The 19,546-nt window shown below is 44.8% G+C and overlaps 1 long non-coding RNA gene across 1 annotated transcript in view; it reads right to left on the bottom strand.

The window, feature by feature from the left end:
* Nucleotides 1–216: 216 nt before the first annotated feature.
* Nucleotides 217–19,546, bottom strand: part of LOC115645382 — a 107,818-nt gene continuing 88,488 nt past the window's right edge. The window contains exon 4 of the long non-coding RNA XR_003998727.1: nt 217–313. This is a non-coding gene — a long non-coding RNA (uncharacterized LOC115645382). The remainder of the gene's footprint in view (nt 314–19,546) is intronic.

The raw sequence follows: 19,546 nt of genomic DNA, 5'->3' as shown, positions 1-19,546 counted from the left end.
AAGGCTGCTTTCATGGCTGGCAAGGTGACACTCATGGCTCTACAGGTAAGGAGAGGATTTAACAGAAGCAGTGAGAATGGAAATTGCTGCAGTTCAAGAGAAATGTTATTCTCTGAGCACAGTCAGGTGCTGGTTTATTAAAATGTTGCTAATGTTTTAATCAAAACAGTTTAAAAGAAAAAAAAATAGAAATCAATGACACAAAGACCTCTCTCTTCTCTTATCTCCTTGTATCTGCCTCTTGTCCAGTTTAGAAAGATTCCATGCAGGGACTCTGGTTTGTTTCATTCTTCCTTATTACCCACAGGGAAGTCTAAGACAATGACAAAGATGATGATTATTATAAAACAAGATAAGCTTCATAATGGAAACCTTAAAAAATCTCTTGTGACCTCCTCGTGATATGCTGCATGCCTTTTCCCATAGAGTTATTTCTGAGGGTGAAGAAGGGGCTGGAGAAAGATTAAAGGATGACAAAAAGAAGGGATGAATTTGAACATGTGGCTCAGCACTGAAGAATGAGCCTCTTCTGCATAGTTTGCTTAGTAAGAGTTCGGACCATTTTTCAGCTACAGAAAGTGTTTTGATAGCTCAGCAATGACAAAAGAGCTTTGATTATCTCCCCCACGTGAAGTCACAGGAGCCCTGTTATAAACCGACCCCTCTTCAGATCCATGCCAGGTCCGCCACGACTCAGCGGGACAAACTGAAGTCATTGTCAGCCAATAGACCCTCCATACTGTAACGCCCTGGTGGATCCCCGAAAGCACTGCAGCACACTGCTCTGGTGGAAGGGTGGTTTACTGGGGCTGGCAGAAAAGGTCACAGATACCCTAGGCTCTATGGCTTCAAAACTTATATTCAGCAATAAGTGCAGTTCCTAATGGGTAAACCAAAAGGATTTGGGCGCTTTACCGAGCACCTTCAGAAGACACAATTTGCTCCGCAAGGGTTCACAATCCAATTTCTGATGTAATACCATGAGTGAGAGTAAACGAGCAACAGGCCTTATCCAAAGTCAACGGAAAGATTCCCACTGACCTGGATCATGCCCAATGGGAGCAGGGGAATGGGGGATGAGAGGGCTACAGTGATAAGATCAGCTGGTTATTCATTTCTGGCATGTGCACATCTTGATGGTTCCATTCATTTATTACCTTCTCCCTCCCTTCCCCAGTGTTCCTGCCTTCTGAGGTCAAACTCAGCCAGGGAGACAATGCCACCTCCTCTCTAGCATTCATAAGCAAGGCTGCGATTTAGCCACGAAGTTGCGGAAGTCACAGAATCCATGACCTCCGTGACTTCAGCCAGTGGTGGTCAGGAACTGCAGGGTCCTCCACTGCCCGGAGGGTGCGGCAGGGGAGAGGCAGAAGACAGGGAGCTGCGAAGTACCCCCACTACCTCTGGCAACCCCCAGAGCTCCTGGCTGCCATAGGCGGCGGGGGAATCCCCAGAGCTCCTGGCCACTGAAGGTGGCAGAGAACCCCCAGAGCTCCCGGACACTGCAGATGGCAGGGAAACCCCAGAGCTCCCGGCTGCCTCAGGATCTTGGAGCTGAGGGCAGCAGGGTATTTTGCAGCTTCCGGCCCACACAGCCACAAGGGAACCCCCAAGCCCCTGCGCAGCTGCCCCTCTTCAGCAGTGTGGGGACCCGCAGATCCCTATTTCGTCACGGATATTTTTAGTAAAAGTCACACACAGGTCACGGCGTCCGTGATTTTTTCTTTTTTGCCCATGATCTATCCATGATTTTACTAAAAATATCTGGGACAAAATCTTAGCCTTATTCATAAGTCAAGGCAGTATCTCAAATGGCATCCACATTAAGAGTAGCTAACAGGAAGGTCTTGCATCTGAGCTGCAGCACAGATGTAATGGCACTGAGATTGTCACTGCTAAGAACAAGGTCAGCCTTGGCTATAAAAAGAATGCCTTTGCACAGATAAATCAAGGAAAATATAGTCTGAAAGGCTCCCTCCATTTAGATGGAAGATAAGGTCACAATTTCCATTTAGAAGCAGCACATCTATAGTGGGGCTTTTGTTAGGGAAACCCTGGGTCTGAAATATCCAGGAGTTACACCCAGAGGCTAGAGACCAAATATTCAGCTGGTGCAAACCAGGACAGCTCCATTGAAACACGATGAAATCAATGGAGTTAGTCAACTAGAAGTTTTTGTAAATCTGATTAGATGGCTATCTGCTTCTTTAGGTGCCTAAATACCTTTAAAAATCTGGCCCTAAAATATTTTTGAAATTGGAACCTTGGAAAATTTTACCATAGAGCTAAATAGCAGACTGCCTATTTGCCTGCCTATATCACGCCCGTCACTGTAGTGACTGAGCTATTTTAGGGTAAGACAGTGATGACTTAAGTAACTGCATCTGGAATGAGTCTTCATCTAAAATCTCCCAGTTTAGTACCATATTCTCTTGCACCTGCTCATTTCAGTATAAAACTGCAGTCTCAAGCAGACACAACTGTGAGTTCATCCCCATGAAGTATGAGTCAAGAAATATCATGGCCTTATAACTTAGAATCATAGAATCATAGGATGGGAAGGCCAAGGGGTCATCTAGTCCAGTCCCCTGCACTCATGGCAGGACTACGTATTATCTAGGCCAGTGTTTCTCAAAGTCGGGTTGCCACTTGTTCAGGGAAAGCTGTCATAACATTTTTCCCAGATCTGGACCTTCGCGTCCAAAATATGGGTGTTAGCATGAAAACCTCCAAGCTTAGTTACCAGCTTGGACCTGGTAAAGCTGCCACCAGCCAGGAATCTATACAGTGCCTGGCGCACTGTGGTCTCCTCAAAACCTTCCCTGAGGGACCCCCAGACTCAGATTCCTTGAGTTTCACAACAAAGGGGAATAAACCATTTCCCTTCCCCCCTCCGGGTGTTCCCTCCCTGGATTCCTGGAGAGATATACAGAAGCAAGCTCCGTGAATCTAAACAGAGGGACTTCACCCTCCCTTTTTCCAGTCCTGGAAACACAAGTACTTCCCCGCTCACCCAGAGGGTATGCAAAGTCAGGTTAGTAAATCTAACACAAAGAGATTTTCCCCCCTGACTTCTTCCTCCCACCAATTCCCTGGTGAGCTGCAGACTCAATTCCCTGGAGTCCCCACTAAAAAAAAACTCCAACAAGTCTTAAAAAGAAGGCTTTATATAAAAAAGAAAGAAAAGGACATAAAAATGGTCTCTCTGTATTAAGGTGACAAATACAGGGTCAATTGCTTAAAAGAAAAATGAATAAACAGCCTTATCCAAAATGAATACAATTCAAAACATTTTAGCAACTACACACATGTAAATACAAAAGAAAACAATTTAAACATTATTGTCTTACTATTTTTGTACTTACAACTTGGAAACAGAAGATTAGAAAGCCAGGAGACAGAAAGATCACTCTTAGAGTCGAGAGGATCAGACACAAGACAAAGGACAAATAACTCATACCCAAAACTTCCCTCCACCCAGATTTGAAAAAGTCTTGTTTCCTGATTGGTTCTCTGGTCAGGTGTTTCAGGTTACTCCTTTCCAGGTGAAAGAGACATTAACCCTTAGCTATCTGTTTATGACAAAAGCCCCTGGTGCTCTGGGCCGGTTTGTTTACCTGCCGCGTCTGCAGGTTCGGCTGATCGTGGCTCCCACTGGCCGCAGTTCACCGCTCCAGGCCAATGGGGGCTGTAGGAAGCGGTGCGGGACGGGGCATGTGCTGGCTGCCCTTCCTGCAGCCCCCATTGGCCTGGAGCGGCGAACCGCAGACAGTGGGAGCTGCGATAGGCTGAACCTGCTGAGGTGGCAGGCAAACAAACTGGCCCGGCCCACCAGGGGCTTTCCCTGAACAAGCAGTGGGCTGGCTTTGAGAAGCACTGATCTAGACCATCCCTGACAGGTGCTCTTAAAAATCTCCGATGATGGAGACACCACAACCTACGTAGGCAATTTATTCCAGTGCTTAATCATCCTGACAGTTACAAAGTTTTTCCTAATGTCCAACCTAAAGATCCCTTGCTGCAATTTAAGCCCATGTCTTCTTGTCCTATCCTCAGAGGTTAAGAAGAACAATTCTTCTCTTTCCTCCTTGTAACAACCTTTTATGTACTTGAAAACTGTTATCATGTCCCTTCTCGGTCTTCTCTTCTCCAGACTAAACAAACTCAATTTTTTCAACCTTCCCTCATAGGTCATGTTTTCTAGACCCTATATCACTTTTGTGGCTCTTCTCTGGACTTTTTCCAATTTATCCACATCTTTCCTGAAATGTGGTGCCCAGAATTGAACACAATACGCCAGTTGAGGCCTGATCAGTGCAGAGTAGAGCAGAAGAATTACTTTTCATGTCTTGCTTGCAACACTCCTGCTAATACATACCGGAATGATGTTAGCTTTTCTTGCAACAGTGTTACTCATATTTAGCTTGTGATCCACTATGATCCCCAGATCTCTTTCCTCAGTACTCCTTCCTAGGCAGTCATTTCCCATTTTGTATACATGCAACTGATTGTTCCTTCCTAAGTGAAGTACTTTTCATCTGTCCTTATTGAATTTCATCCTATTTACTTCAGACCATTTCTTCAGTTTGTCCAGATCATTTTGAATTATAATCCTGTCCTCCAAAGCACTTGCAACCCCTCCCAGCTTGATATTGTCTTGAATTCATTGACTCACTAGTTTACTGCTGATGAACATGATTAGTGTGGATCTCACTGCTACAGAAACCATTACTCACCAACAGCAGATTCACACATTATGTCTCATGAGAGAGGAAACATTTATCAGGCCATCAAAGGTATTTGTGAGCCTCATTCACAAATTAACTTGAGAGTAAAAACTCAGGTACCTAGATCACATTGATATTGAAAGGAAGCTAATGAGGCTAAAGCCATTTATATTCAAAGCCGTAAAAACTCACATGGGTTACAACATTTTCCATACAGGATTCTCCCTAGGTGGCTGAACTGAAAAGACAGAGGAAATATCTCATTGGAACTGCTGTGTATAAAATTCTGGATTTCAACTATAAAGATCAATACAAGTGTTATCCAGGTGACTTCAATTTGCAAACCAGCCTTTCTCTAATTAAAATGAGGTGTGTTAAAATCCCTGGAGCTACTCCAGTTTACACTTGCTAAGGGTCTGCTCCAGTGATGTTAGTTCTTGAGAGCAAGCACTATACAGATCACTGGAGGTATATTCCCACAGAAAACCCCTTGTTAAGAGGAACTGAAAGTTGTGGGTACATAGCAGCAAGTGAAGCACTCAGAGGCTATTCAAGCCAAAAAACAGAAATCCTTCAAAATGTATTAAATCTGACACTAGTAAAGCCAATAAAGTTTGAGCAGGCTACAAGAAGGAAAATTAGAAAGGGCCAAAATGGGTTTTGAAGAGGAAATAGCTAACAGTGTAAATCCAATCAAAAATACTCTCTAACTACAGCAGAAACAGGAAGTCTGAGAAAGAATCAGTGGTCCGCTCAACCTGCAGGGGCTAAAAAGAGGGATTAAGATAAGTACACTGCTGGGAAGCTAAATGCGTTCTTTGCATCAATCTTCACCACCAAGAATGTTGGAGAATTTGGATGAGGCTTTGATTCCCGGTCAGAGCCCAATCCAAAAGGTTCCTGTTTTCTGGATCTGGGTCAGAGAGAGCTCACAATGGTGAGAATCATTTCCCTATCTCATAAGACAATGGGAATCTTGCAACATCAGCACAATCTCTTGAGCTTTATGCCATTTGGAACTGAAATATCATGAGTAAGGCCTGGTCTACACTGGAGGGGAGGGAATCGATCTGAGATACGCAACATCAGCTATCAAAATAGCGTAGCTGAAGTCGACGTATCTTAGATCGGCTTACCTCCCATCCTCATGGCGTGGGATTGATGGCCGCAGCTCCCCGTCGACTCCACTTCTGCTTCGCGCCCTGATGGAGTTCCGGAGTCAATGGCAGAGTGTTCGGGGATCGATTAATCGCATCTAGACGAGATGCAATAAATTGAGCCCCAATAGCTCGATCGCTATCTGCCAATCTGGTGGATAGTGTGGATGTACCCTATGACACATATAGAATTTGGCCTTAGCCTTGATGTGGACTTCACCCCAAACCCCAGCCTAAGCATAATCAGGATCCAAATCCAGACATCACATTAGCCTTTCTCCGATCTTTTGTTCTGGATAAATAAATACTATAAGCCAACAACTTATTGGTTGGGTTTAGGAAAAGACTTCCTCGATACTGCATAATTGTCCATCATGGGGGTTTTACTCTTTCCTCTTCTAACCTTTTTGCTAGGTGGTGTTAGCAGCAATAGGGGCTGGACTGATGGCTAGAGCTTTCTCTTAACATTGCAAAAAAAAAAAAGCCCTCACCCCATGATTTGGGCGCCTCTAAGTAAAAGTAAAAGACCTGCAGCATGGCTGTAGCTGGCCCAGGTCAGCAGACTTGCGCTCACAAGACTTATGCTGCAAGGCTAAAATTGTCATGTAGATGTTCAGGCACAGACTGGAGCCTGAACTCTGAGACCCCACAAGCAGGGAGTGCTTGTTCAGCTTGGTCCTTAAACACTGGAAAGAGATGAGTCAAATGGTCACGAGGACTCTTTAAACAGAATCTCCAGACCCAGCTAGGAACACCTGTCTCGTTGACCATCCTCCCTTGCGTGTCACTTGCATTTTGGCATCCCTGACCCCTGCTTAGAGATAGTGACTCAAGTTAGTGTGACCCCTCACACACCCTCTTCAATGACAGCAGACTAAGTACAGTTCTGCTGCTCGTCACTCATACAATCAGGACAACACATTTCATTACACTTGCATTCAATTCAATAAAGTGAATTGTAAACCTAGACAGCCCAAACTGATCACTGTGGCACAACAGCTCTGTCTGCTGAACCCGCAAGGCAGAGGAGGTGTGTCCATGCAAATATGGTCAGCTCCTGAAGCCTTTTTCCCCGATTCATAACTAGAGGACAGCGGAGAACTCATTCGGTCCCTGGCTTACACTCTGAAGCAGCTATTATTGACTATTGCCATAAACAAGACACTGGACTACATGGACAACCAGCTAGGTCAGTATGGCAATGCTTATGTTTAAAGTTTTAAGCAAGTGCAACGTCAGTGTCCACACTGGAGAATTTTGCCCACCATGCTACACAAATGGAGTGTAGCAACACCATGGACTGAGGTGCCTTTGATCTCATGGAGGTAACAGTGCAATCTATAAAAAGCTGAGCATGTCATGTAATTATGGGTAAAATTCACTGTAGTACAGAGGCCGCACGGTCTCTCTGCACAGAGATCAATTCCAGACTATACCACTGCCATCATTAGCCACCACTGAACTTCACTCAGCAGTTGGCAGCACGTCAATCTCTTTTAACAGATGGCTAATATACGAATCACTATCAACATAGCACAGATCCCGCCAGCTTAGTATTGAAAAGGGTTTGCGGCAGACCATAGAAAACATGAAACATAAATGAGCTCATGCGAACTCCGCCACTCCAGACAAAGCCTCCTGGATACCATGATTACAAATACACTAAATATACAGCATATAAAATACACACAGTAGCATATAATGATATTGCGTCACAAACATTTGGAATAATTCAGCAGCTCTTCCCATAACCGCTGTCCCTGCTGCAGCGGGCACATCTACTTTTTGCTTATTTCTTGACCCACGCTCTTCTGTTTGTGACATTTGGCGCCACGCCACTCAAATCCGACCATCCAAGCACTCAAGGACAGAGGCCTGGTATTTCACCTTTAATAGATGGGAACTAAAGTTGCTTTTGGCAGCTGCCTTGGAGCTTCTGTCAGGAAAACTATGGGCTCAGTCGTGGAACTGCCAGAATTTGTAGGTCTCAGTGACAGGTTTAGTTAGGATTACCTGGTCTCAACTCTAAACCTGCTGCAGAGAATATTGTTTTCATATTATTTGCTGAAGTGCATTTGGAAATGTCACAGCCAGTTTAACTGGATCGTATTAACGGTAGCTCCACAGTCTCAGTAACAAACATTGAGTCCATTAAACATCAACACATATTTTTCAAGCAACAGGATGAAATATTAAAACACAGAAGCTAGGACACTCAGACTTGAGAAGAGAGCAATGCTTTATCAGAGAAACCAATCTTATCCTTCCCCATTGTGCCCAACTACGTTAGTCCATATCATGCTAAATCATACTCTACCTTAATATAACTTCTGGGCATACATAGCTGGCATTTGCAGCATGTGTAATATATTTACAGAGAGCTATTATGCATTTCTTTGAGATGTGCTATAAATTATAATAAATAATACCATCTAGCTCTTATGCAGCATTTTTCTCCACTAGATCTCAAATGGCTTTACAAAGAAGGCCAATATTTTTCACCCCATATTTTACAGCTGGGAAACTGAGGCACAGAGAGGTTAAAGTGACTTGCCCAAGGTCACCCAGCAAGCCAGTGGCAGAGCGAGGCATAGAACCAAGTGTCACAGTTCAGGGCAACGGCACATGTATTTCCCCTCAATGGTTCAGCAAGGGCACTGACTCTTGACTTCCAACTCCCCAGCTGTTGCCTTTCTGGGTGGAGACCCTCACCGCTCTCCTTTCTGATCAGTGTATGCCTAGGCTGCACGGTTCTTTGCCTTCTCTGTGTATTTCCCAGCACAGACAGGTTGCGAAAGAACACCTGCTTGCTTTCTCTTCACAGAGCAGTTCGTGTGCAATTCAAGTTTAGTCTTGTGGTAAAAAGCATTACAAAACACACATATTAAAAACAATAAAAGAACCTATTCATGCTAAAAAGCTTACCAGAATTCTGGCAGGCCCAGTCCTTCCAACCCTACCCTAAGGATATCAGGGGGTCCTGTTCCCTTGCTGTATCAGGAAGAAGGTTCTAAGCCAGTTGAAAACCAGGTTATCTATCCAAAAAACCCTTGCTTTATCTGTCGGCCCCTGGAGAATCCAATTTGAACTAGTATATGCATAACTTTCTGGGAGGATGGGCAGGATTTCTCTGAAGATGTTACAAGTTACGTGGATTTCCCTAATCACTCCCTGCAGTTCTCCTATTTACCCTTCCCTGGGAAATACACAGCATTCCACAATAAGCCATACACAATTGCATTTTTAATAAAAAGGTATTACTCTAATTCAATACAATTTAACTTAATTCAATAGAGTTCATTCTCGATATTGCAGGAAATTGTCAGATGAACAGATGCTACATTATCACCTATTAGGTACTAAGACGGGTCCTCTGGGATTGTACATGAGTGCAATTTCACTCATGTCAACAGAGCTCCATCTGTTTTCACTAGTTCAGAATCTGGCCCACTGTATTTCAAAATAATGTAGCTCCACAATACGTAACATACAATTATTTTTTTTTAAAAATGAGGCGTCCTTGTGGCACCTTAGAGACTTACCAATGTATTTGGTCATGAGCTTTCGTGGGCTAAACCCTGCTTCATCAGATGTCTCTTAACCTTAAATGCCTCTTAGCTATTTATTATTCATATAAAGTGTTACTGAAATTCCTATCTTCGTGTACATAATTCACTCCCTTACTATTATTTGAACATAGTGTTCTCTTTCTTAATGGGGCAGTATAAAGAAATGTTCATGGACAAGTGGCCTGCTCTTGCTGCCATGGAAGTGGGTGGTGAAACTCTCATTGTATTTCACAGAGCAGGAGGCAGCCCTAAATGCTGCTACTGTCTTGTAAAAAGCATCATCAGTTTTATGTATTCTAATTCATCCTCTGCCCATGCAATGTTCTGTAGTTATTACTCTACCAGACCCATTCTCACAATGTTACCAAGGCCATGCAAGAATCACTCAGGCAGGGAAGGGAATGGTGTCAGTTTGACAGCAGAGCAGCCAGTGAACAATTTGTGAGAAAAATGAGCCATGCCAGGAGGCATGTCATGCATGGGTCCAAGATTGCTTGTGCTTAATTAGAGACTGATCCAACTCCCAGGGAAGCAACAGAACCAACAGAACCAAATCTCCAAATCTAAACTTACTAGGCCTTTGTGTGGTTTGAGATCCTGAACAGAATTCTGCAGCTTAATACACAATGGGTACAATTTTTGAATGCACCTAGGTGATTTAGGTGCCTAATGATGCAGGTATGCACCTTGTGAGATTTTTCATAATGTCTAAGCAGGTTAGGTGCCTAACTCCCATTGATATTTAAAAAGTTAATTGGTTTTGAAAATCACACTAGGTACCTACATGCACTGTTAGACACAGATGCAATTTTAAAATTCTGACCTTTGTTAGCTTTCAGTCAGACTTGGGCACCTAAGTGCTTAAGACGCTGTTTAAAATGAGATTTAGACACTTTTGAACCTTCTACCCAATGTCCTACTGAAATAAATGATGCCAGGGTCCCAGTCATTCCAAGGGGGCTTTGCATAATAAAAATTCTGCTTCTGTTTCCAGATAGAGCTGAGGCAAACAATTCCATCAGGATCTATGCTTTCCCAGAGAATGACAGTGTCCATAACTGCAGGCCTATCCTCACTTAGGCCAGGTTAATGCTAAAAAGTTAAATCAACCCCGCTTTGTCCCTCAGGGGTGTTTAAAATCCACAGCCCTGAGAGATGTAGTTAAGCCAATCTAACCCCCAGTGTAGACAGTGCTGGGTCAATGGAAGAATTCTTAGATCGACCCACCGACCATCTCTTGGGAAGGTGGATTAACTTCAGCGATGGGAGAACCCCTCCTGTCACTGTACTGAGTGTCTACACTGAAGCCATACAGCAGTGCACTGTAAGAACATAAGAACGGCCATAGTGGGTCAGACCAGTGGTCCATCTAGCTCAATATCCTGCCTTCCAACAGTGGCCAGTGCCAGATGCTTCAGAGGGAAAGAACAGAACAGGCAACTATTGAGTGACCCATCCCTAACGTCCAGTCCCAGCTTCTGCAGTCAGAGGTTTAGAGACACCCAGAGCATGGGATTGCATCCCCGACGATCCTGGTTACTAGCCATTGGTGGACCTATCCCCTATGAACTTATCTCATTCTTTTTTGAACCTCGTTATGGTTTTGGCCTTCACAACTTCCCATGACAATGAGTTCCACATTGACTGTGGATTGTATGAAGAAAGTATGAAGATTGTATGTTTGTTTAAAACTGCTGCCTATTAATTTCATTGGGTCACCCCCTGGTTCTGGTGTTATGTGAAGGAGTAAATATTTACTTCCTCTATACCCTTCATGATTTTATAGACCTCTATCATATCCCCCCTTAGTCATCTCTTTTCCCAGTCTTTTTAATCTCTCCTCATATGTAGTAGTTTTAGTCTAGACATAGCCCTAAAAATAGCACTGCGCAAGCTGCTCAGACTACACTCTGGTGGGAAACCCTAGCTCCTCCTTGAAGGGATATGTCACTCGGCCTAGCCTGACATAAGTAAGATGGCTGCTGTAATACAAAATGGCACCTATGTGATGTAAGTAGTTACTAAGCTGAACTTGTTTGACCTGTTCGACCTAATCACAAAATAGAAGCCACAAGGTTGGTAAATAAAAACCGCTAAAAAGTTAAAACCAGTTCTGGGTGCTATAAAACTTTCTACTGTACAGGGGTGTCAGAAAGGGTAACCAAAATAGTAAGCTGCTCCGAAGGCCTGTAGACAGCCAGAACCGTGTAGAGCACCAGGAAGATGTGGTGTGTTCTGCTTCTGGCTCTGCTGCGAATAACTGATCACTTCCCATAGTAATTGCATGGGCATAATAATGCACTTGCTAATTGTTATTCATTGGTAATGTGCGATTGGGCTGAGCAGCCTTTGGGCTAATAAAGGTAGGTACTTTTAGTGTAAGTGTTGACTCCTGAGCCACACTGGGGTACCTTGGCCATCCCAGGGATAGACTGGAAATCCCAACACTCCTTCACAGATGCGGAATGCCCAGACACAGAAGCGGAGGCATGGCTCCATTTTATGGGAGTCTGCACCTCTTGCATAGAATAGAACACAGCTCCACAAGAATTCCCAGTGCATCCCCACACAGCAACATTTGGGAGAGGCCAGGCCTGGCTGTGAAGCCTAGAGCATTGTGGGGGAGGACCATGCCTGTGTGCTGGATTCCCAGCAGGTGGGCAGGGGATGCTGGTTCCAAAGCAGTGTTTCCCAGGTCCATTGCTGGGATGGGCTGAGAGACCCAGGAAGGAATCCTGAGGTGATTGGAAGGGTGAAAGGGAGTTACAAGGGATCCTGAGGTGGTGGAGGGACAACGGAGACTCCTGGGCTGGAGGAGAGAAGGGGAGTCCCAGGAGAAAGTTGGGGGTCCTGAGGTCCGTTGCCCCTTCACCCCCTCAGGATCCCTTGCTTCCCCTACTAACTCTTCTCTGTTTGTGAGCAGCAGGTCAAGAAGAGGCCCTGGGCTTCAGAAAAGCAGACTTTGACTCCCTCAGGGAGCTGATAGGCAGGATACCTCTGGGAAAATAACATGAGGGGGAAAGGAGTCCACGAGAGTTGGCTGTATTTTAAAGAATCCTTATTGAGGTTGCAGGAAAAAACCATCCCGATGTGTAGGGAGAATAGTAAATATGGCAGGCGACCAGATTGGCTTAACAGTGAAATCTTTGCTGATCTTAAAAGCAAAAAAGGAGCTTACAAGAAGTGGAAGATTGGACAAATGACCAGAGAGGAGTATAAAAATATTGCTCAGGCATGCAGGAGTGAATCAGGAAGGCCAAAGCACAACTGGAGTTGCAGCTAGCAAGAGATGTTAACAGTAACAAGAAGAATTTCTTCAGCTATGTTAGCAACAAAAAGAAAGTCAAGGAAAGTGTGGGCCCCTTACTGAATGAGGGAGGCAACCTAGTGACAGAGTATGTAGAAAAAGCTAATGTACTCAATGATTTTTTTGCCTCTGTCTTCAGAAACAAGGTCAGCTCCCAGACTACTGCACTGGGCAGCACAGTATGGGGAGAAGGTGACCAGCCCTCTGTGGAGATAGAAGTAGTTCGGGACTATTTAGAAAAACTGGACGAGCACAAGTCCATGGGGCCGGATGTGCTGCATCCAAGGGTGCTAAAGGAGTTGGCGGATGTGATTGTAGAGCCTTTGGCCATTACCTTTGAAAACTCCTGGGGAACGGGGAGGTCCCGGATGACTGGAAAAAGGCTAATGTAGTGCCCATCTTTAAAAAAGGGAAGAAGGAGGATTCGGGGAACTACAGGCCAGTCAGCCTCACCTCAGTCCCTGGAAAAATCATGGAGCAGGTCCTCAAGGAATCAATTCTGAAGCACTTAGAGGAGAGGAAAGTGATTAGGTACAGTCAGCATGTATTCACCAAGGGCAAGTCATGCCTGACTAACCTAATTGCCTTCTATGAGGAGAAAACTGAGTCTGTGGATGAGGGGAATGCAGTGGATGTGTTATTCCTTGACTTTAGCAAAGCTTTTGATACTGTCTGCCACAGTATTCTTGCCAGCAAGTTAAAGAAGTATGGGCTGGACGATTGGACTATAAGGTGGATAGAAAGCTGGCTAGATCGTCGGGCTCAATGCGTAGTGATCAATGGCTCCATGTCTAGTTGGCAGCCGGTTTCAAACAGAGTACCCCAAGGGTCGGCCCTGGGGCCGGTTTGGTTCAATATCTTCATTAATGATCTAGAGGATGGCGTGGGCTGCACTCTCAGCAAGTTTGCAGATGACACTAAACTGGGAGGAGTGGTAGATACGCTGGAGGGTAGGGATAGGATACAGAGGGACCTAGACAAATTAGAGGACTGGGCCAAAAGAAACTTGATGAGATTCAACAAGAACAAGTGCAGAGTCCTGCACTTAGGATGGAAGAATCCCATTCACTGTTACAGACTAGGGACCGAATGGCTAGGAAGCAGTTCTGCAGAAAAGGACCTGGGGTTACAGTGGACAAGAAGTTGGAGTCAACAGTGTGCCCTTGTTGCCAAGAAGGCTAACGGCATTTTGGACTGTATAAGTAGGGGTATTGCCAGCAGATCGAGGGATGTGATCATTCCCCTCTATTTGACATTGGTGAGGCCTCATCTGGAGTACTGTGTCCAGTTTTGGGCCCCACACTACAAGAAGGTTGTGGAAAAATTGGAAAGAGTCCAGTGGAGGGCAACAAAAATAATTAGGGGGCTGGAGCTGAGGGAACTGGGATTGTTTAGTCTGCAGAAGAGAAGAATGAGAGGGGATTTGATAGCTGCTTTCAACTACTGAAAGGGGGTTCTAAAGAGGATAGATCTAGACTGCTCTCAGTGGTAGCAGATGACAAAACAAGGAATAATGGTCTCAAGTTGCAGTGGGGGAGGTTTAGGTTGGATATTAGGAAAAACTTTTTGACTCAAAGAGTGGTGAAGCACTGGAATGGGTTACCTAGGGAGGTGGTGGGATCTCCTTCCTTAGAGATTTTTAAGTTCAGGCTTGACAAAGCCCTGGTTGGGATGATTTAGTTGGGAATTGGCCCTGCTTTGAGCAGGGGGTTGGACTAGATGACCTCCTGAGGTCCCTTCCAGCCCTGATATTCTATGATTCTATGATTCTATGAATGAGGTGAAGAGGAGTTCCATGGAAAGGGAGGATCCTGAAGCCCTGTGTTTCATAGACTTTAAGGCCAGAAGGGACCATCATGATCATCTAGTCTGACCTCCTGCACATTGAAGGCCACAGAACCTCACCCACTCACTCCTGCAATAGACCCTTAACCTCTGGCTGAGTTACTGAAGTCCTCAAATCATGGTTTAAAGACTTCAAGTTACAAATAAATCACCATTTCCACTAGTTTAAACTTGCTGCAGAGAAAGGCGAACCCCGCCCTTTCCTCCCCCTCATGGTCTCTGCTAATCTGACCATGGGAAAATTCTTTCCTGATCCCAAACACAGTGATCCCTTAGAACCTGAGCATGGGGGCAAAACCCAACAGCCAGACACCTGGGAAAGAATTCTCTGTAATAACTTAGAGCCTCCCCACCTAGTATCCCATCATCGGCCACTGGAGATATTTGCTGCTAGCTGTCAGAGATCGGCTACATGCCATTGTAGGCAGTCTCATCATACCATCACCTCCATAAATTTACCAAGCTCAATCTTAAAACAAGTCAGGTTTTTTGCCCCCACTTCTCCACTTGGAAGGCTGTTCCAGAACTTCACTCCTCTGATGTTTAAAAACTTTCATCTAATTTCAAGCCTAGATTTACTGATGGCCACTTTATATTCATTTGTTTTTGTATCCATATTGGCGCTTAACTTAAATAACTCCTCTCCCTCCCTGGTATTTATCACTCTCGTGTATTTATAGAGAGCAATCGTATATCCCCTTAGCCTTCTTTTGGTTAGGCTAAACTAGCCAAGCTCTTTGAGTCTCCTTTCATAAGACAGGTTTTTCATTCCTCGGGTGATCCTAGTAGTCCTTCTCTGCACCTGGTCCAGCTTGAATTCATCATTCTTAAACATGGGAGACCAGACCTGCACACAGTATTCCAGATGAGGCCTCACCAGTGCCTTGTATAATGCTACTAACACTTCCCAGTGTCTCTACGGAAATACCTCGCCTGATGCATCCTCAGTTTCCTCAGCATCCAGCTGGGGAAACTGAGGAACAGACAGGCAAAGCGAGCTATCTCTGAGACTTGTTTCCAGATGAACATTCACCATGAAAAAGGCTACCAATTCATTAGCAGGTTTTCTTAAATGAGTTTCCTGCAGTTTAGGAAAACATTGAGGAACACTGAAGAATGAGGGGGGATTTGATAGATGCTTTCAACTATCTGAGAGGGTGTTCCAAAGAGGATGGATCTAGACTGTTCTCAGTGGTGGCAAATGACAGAAGAAGCAGCAATGGTCTCAAGTTGCAGTGGGGGAGGTCTAGGTTGGATATTAGGAAAAACTATTTCAGTAGGAGGGTGGTGAAGCACTGGAATGGGTTACCTAGGGAGGTGGTGGAATCTCCATCCTTAGAGGTTTTTAAGGCCCAGCTTGACAAAGCCCTGGCTGGGATGCTTTAGTTGCGAATTGGTCCTGCTTTCAGCAGGGGGTTGGACTAGATGACCTCCTGAGGTCTCTTCCAACCCTGATATTCTATGATTCTATGATTCCTCCACTCCAAAAGGCACAGTGCCTCATGGTGCTGGTATCCCTCCAGGGACAGAGTTAAGGTTGCATGGCTGGGTTGTGTGCAAAGCAGCACCTTAACTGGGCATTTCCTAGTGTTTCTAACTTTGGCGTGTGTCTCCTTCTTGTTACTCTTAAAATTCTTTTTGGGCAGACCTTAACTGGGCATTTCCTGGTTTGGTAGCATGTGAGTTTGTGGTTTGAAGCCCTACATCCTGGAAGGATTTGGGGAGCATTTATGACACCTACCTTAGCTCCCTTTGACACACTGCTCCTATGGTCTGACTGCGTGGCAGGCTCACTCTCCAGCCAGCCCGGCCTCTTCTCCATACTATGCCAGGTCTAAGGTTGAGGGTGCAGCAGGTGCTGCTGCAGGTAGTTAGTACCCCCTTGATGGGGCAAAGAAGGGAGCATTTTTGTCAAAAATTAGGGAGCAGTCATGGTAAATTTAGTAACCCAGGACTTTTACTAAATTGACCATGACTACTTTGTAATATTTCATAAAAATGCCGGCCGAATCTGCAGCCCTACTGTTGAGTTTATGGGGGTAACTGGCAGGGGAGACTATGGACGAGGGCTTCCCCTATCAAAAAAGAAAGGAGATGATGACAAAGAAGCCCCACCAAGGCAGAGATGAGGCCAAAGATACTTCACCATGCAGCCAGAGAAACCATACAGCAACCCCAGGGAAGACATTGTGGAGAGAATGTCAATTTCTTCTTTCATTCTTTTAATACCCAGTGGGTCACAGATCTGAGCACAGTTATACTGTAGTGATCAAAAGACTAATCCAGAATGTGGTCCACTGACTTGAATTAGTGTACATTTGTCCAGGAACAAATGGGGTATAGATCTCATAAGCTGGTCCCCTAGGGCAGAGTTTCTCGACTCATGGGTCAGGACCCAAAATTGGGTCATAGAATCATAGAATATCAGAGTTGAAAAGGACCTCAGGAGGTCATCTAGTCCAACCCCCTGCTCAAGTCGGGCCTTAAAAACCTCTAAGGATGGAGATTCCACCACCTCCCTAAGTAAACCATTCCCGTGCTTCACCACCCTCCTAATGAAATAGCTTTTCCTAATATCCAACCTAGACAGCCAGAATGTTTCAAAGAGTCATGTGGCAGGTCTTGTAGCTCCTGTCCCATAGGGCTTGCTGGGCTCAGCTCCCTGTTCCAGGCACTGCAACCTCTGAGGTCCCAGCGCCACTAAGGTTTGGCCCAGATGCCATGATGACAGGAGTCCGCATAGGCCAAATTTGGGTGAGTGACACTGCATCTCCATGAGCCAGGTCACAACTCCATTCAAACACATTTAATCCAGTCAGAAAAGGTGGGAGGGAGGCGCAAGCCTGAGCAGCGTTGCAACCCCAGAGGTTGCAATGCCCAGAGCAAAGAGCCAAGCCCAGCCACCCCCACAGCACAGGAGCTGCAAGCGCCTCCACTGACGGGTGAGTGCCAGGCAGGATCCAACCTTTCTGGAGGGGCAGGACTCAACTGAATCACTCCAGGGCCTCCACCCTCGGGCCTCCACCCTCTGATTGTTTATTGAGTCACGGAAGGCCACAAATACAAATGGGGTCTGAGCCCAAAATGTCGAGAACCACGGATCTAGGATTCTTCCTTGAATTTTCAAAGCTATGTTATGTATTTCTATGGTGCTTAGAAGCCCCAACAGAGATTAGGGCTGCATTGCACAAGGCACTGCATATACACATGGGGAGACAAACCCTGCCATCAAGACAAGCCAGACACAGGGAGCCAGAAAGGAAGTGTCACTGGGGAATGGAGGGGCAGAGAGACTGAGTTACTTTCCCCAAGTTTACACAGGAAGTCTGTGGCAGAGGAAGGAAATTAATCCAGATCACCCACATCTCAATTATTGCCTTAACCACAAGCCCATCCTTCCTTTTCTCTACTGTGAGTTCACTTTAGCATGATGAGCTCCACCAGGAAGAACATTGTTTTTATGATGTATGTCATTTAAAAAAATTAAAATACACCCTGGATTAAAACTTTGGGAACTGAAAGAATAGTGCAGAAGAGATGTAGAGCCCCTGCTGCGAAATGTTGTGCATCTGACATAACTATCCCATTGTCCAGAATCCCTCAGAGGTGCCCATAGACTGAAATTCACCGACTGAATTAGGTTTAGGTTGGGAGAATATCTGCAAATGTCATTGTAATAATGTTAATTAACAGGTCTGGGAATAACCATCAAGTTCTCTCAACCCCTCATCAGCAACCATCTTTCACCACTCTGCAAAATTATGATCTGAGCTATCAGATGTCTCCCTATAGAATACAAGACAGGTGCAGCACTGTGGGAAATAACATGAATATATCAAAATATAACCCACTGTCCTAAAAACTCCACACGTCACGTCTTTTTCTGCTTCTATATTTCCATTTCATTTCTTCTCTCACTGCTCCTCCATCTTCCTTTCCGTTTACTGTCTGGCTTCCATTTTATCTATTGTCTTCTGCCCATCCTTTTGCTAAGTCCCTCCCTTTTATTTCTTTTCTTCTTCATTCTTTAAATAATTATTTCTCCTCTTTTATTCTCACTTGAGGGCATAAGCCATGCTTTAACTAATGGAGGTTAAGAACAAACTTTTGGTGAGCATGGGTTATCTTACAACTCTGCATTTTCTGCAGCTGTTGGCCCTGGCCCCCATAGGAGACAGGATACTGGACCAGATGGCCTGCTTCAATTTTTGTTTAACTACTTATTTTTCAAATTATCCTTGTGCTGTTCGTTGTATCATTCATGTGCCCTTGAATTTTGTAGTGGTAGCAGAATGGGAACTGTGGATTTAAGCCCACATCCGGCTGGCAGTCCATAAAATACCAACATTCCAACCATTACCTGGTAACTAGATTGCAGAAGGAATTTATTTTAAAAGAGAGTGTTCGATTTTGGTTGCTATGAAAGGTCTTCTAGGCAAAAGCAATCTTGGGTTTCTGTTTGCACAGTACCTAGCACAAGGGGACCCTGGCCTCCTGGAGTGATCATAAATACTCTATCACAAAAAAGAGAATGAGAAAATCTTTGTCTGAGACACTGATGAACATGTCGAGTGTATGAATACAAAATTGGTAATTACACGTAGTGACATTATAAAAAGAAGCTTATGCCACTTAATCATATATTTAAAATGTGTAGTTGTACCAGGTAGAATCAAACTAAATTGCATTCATCATTTTAGCCCAGTTTGGAGGCACTGTACACTGCTATTCATTTAACAGCTTCCATCTTCCAGAGCAGCACACACGTAAGGAAGTCGCACTGTATGCTCCCATAGGAGGGACAGCTTAACAAAATCAGCAGGAACGCAGAGGGGACGCTGGAGTGTCCCCGAATATGTCAGCAGCAGCCAGTCGGAAAATGACCCTGTGAAAAATTTCAGCTTTTTATTGAAAACTGGAGATTTTTTTTTAACTTTCACC

The sequence above is a fragment of the Gopherus evgoodei genome, chromosome 2 (assembly GCF_007399415.2).
Source record: "Gopherus evgoodei ecotype Sinaloan lineage chromosome 2, rGopEvg1_v1.p, whole genome shotgun sequence".
NCBI lineage: Eukaryota > Metazoa > Chordata > Testudines > Testudinidae > Gopherus > Gopherus evgoodei.
This window is presented reverse-complemented; position numbering and strand designations above follow the sequence as displayed.